The sequence below is a fragment of the Macadamia integrifolia genome, chromosome 12 (assembly GCF_013358625.1).
Source record: "Macadamia integrifolia cultivar HAES 741 chromosome 12, SCU_Mint_v3, whole genome shotgun sequence".
In the NCBI taxonomy this organism is placed as follows: Eukaryota; Viridiplantae; Streptophyta; class Magnoliopsida; order Proteales; family Proteaceae; genus Macadamia; species Macadamia integrifolia.
The window spans coordinates 10,524,283-10,526,239 of NC_056568.1; the positions used below are offsets into that span (position 1 = coordinate 10,524,283).

At 37.2% G+C, this 1,957-nt stretch overlaps 1 pseudogene; it reads left to right on the top strand.

Moving 5' to 3' along the window:
* The first annotated feature begins 1,066 nt into the window (after positions 1-1,066).
* Positions 1,067-1,957, top strand: part of LOC122058012 — a 1,007-nt pseudogene continuing 116 nt past the window's right edge.

A 1,957-nucleotide genomic window follows, 5' to 3' on the forward strand; every position in this document is an offset into this window, starting at 1 on the left:
GCCATATTAAGAAACTCATTTATCCATTATAAGGATCATATCAGGTGAATATCTTTACACTTTTATGAACATTAAGTGTAGTATATCCATGGAAAACAATACAAATCCAATATCTATAGAATCCTTTCTGAATCATGTAAACATTAGGCCTTTTGGGTTCCTACAATATATATCAAACTATTAAAGGGTTGATATTTAGTCTGCTACTTACTCTCCAATTTCAAGTAGCATTTCTTTCATTCCTTGAATTCTTCAATCCTTCAGAAGTATTTGCTTTACAACTCTCTCTCTCTCTCTCTTTCTCTCTCTCTCTCTCTCTCTCTCTCTCTCTCTCTCTCTCTCTCTCTCTCTCTCTCTCTGTGCCACATGTGCATTTGCATGTGCACCTTTCCTAGAATTGATGGGTGGTTGATGTGCCATTTAGATTCGTCTCCCATATTAATAGTGACTAAATTACTTTGAGAGAGAGAGAGAGAGAGAGAGAGAGAGAGAGAGCCTTTTTAAAAACCAATTAAATATTCTAAAAAGGTTTCTTCCTAAATTTTCTGCATTAGGTTTTCACTTTCTACATTTTTCTCTCTCTCCCCTCTGCCCTAGAATAGCATTTAACCATTGATTGTTTAAAAAAATCCGTATTTGTCTATCATTAATTGAAATTTAAAAATTAATATTTAATAATCATCTTAAATTACTAATTGTTTCAATGGATATAATATATGATTAAAATACATTTAGTTTAATGCAAACATTTTGTGTATATCTATATATATATATATATATATATAACACAACATATACTACAATGTACCTATCCCACCATGCTATACTAATTGTCTACACCTTAGCATTGTCATTAGGGCTTACAAAATTTGGGGCATTACATTGATACAATGCTCTCCCGTTTGAACGTCCTAAGATCCTCCAATCCCCTGCCTTCTACGGCAGCTCCTTGATGGATTGTGGACACGTATAAGTGTCCATGTCACCAGCCTTCAAATAAGTGGAGGTGGGGGGTGACAATTAGTGATGCCATTTCTTTTTAAACCCCAAACTACCTTTATTTGGAATGAGATTACAGTATTGCACATTGGGACTTGCAACTCCTTATTCGATTACCTTCATTGACATTCTGATCGTTTTAAAGCAAATTAATTACCTGCGGAAGAAGTGAAATCAACCTGGTCCTCCGTTTGTGTTTCCTTTTCTGTGTAACGCAATCTCTTTGGTTCGCAACCCAACCAAGTTTGAGAACTCCAATCTGCCTTTGATAAATCCATCCCTTTGGGCGTCTCCGCCAACTACATCATCGACAACTTCTTCATCTTCATCCGAAGCTCCGAGCTTTCTCACAAAATCTTTTTCAATGTTCGTCCTTGGCGCCTTCCACCTCATTGGCCATCCATTTGGTAAAAAGCTTTTTGGTGAACACAATCTCATTTACGTGATGGGTCAGAATCACAAAGATCTTTGCCGTCAGATTGCTCCCAATTTCACCCTCAAAGCCCATTAATTTGCAGCAAATGGTCATTCTCGAACACCTAAAGTGCTGGGAATCACTCTATCCAATAATCCCTCCAAGCCCATTGTTCTTCATCTCCTCTGTCATGACATGAATCTCGTAACCTCTCAAACTGTTCTTTGTTGGGACTTGAGTGCGCAAGCTTGGGAGGGTTTCAGTAGAGGTTATAATCTGTTTAATATGAGATTGATGAAAGTTTCAATTGATCTCCTTGGCTTTGGTTTCCCATAAGGTGAGATTCACTGTCAATACGCCTTGTGAAACTTTAACCGTCGTGCTGCTTAGACCAAACACAAAGATGATGAACGGAGAAGAACCCATGTGTTTGGTTGAATTCTAGATGTAGGAGACTCTGAGGGAGATCAATGCAGCGGTAGAATCTGGGAAAAAAAAAATTCCAATGAGAGTTGTTTCACACAAAAAAAAAAAAAAAAAAAA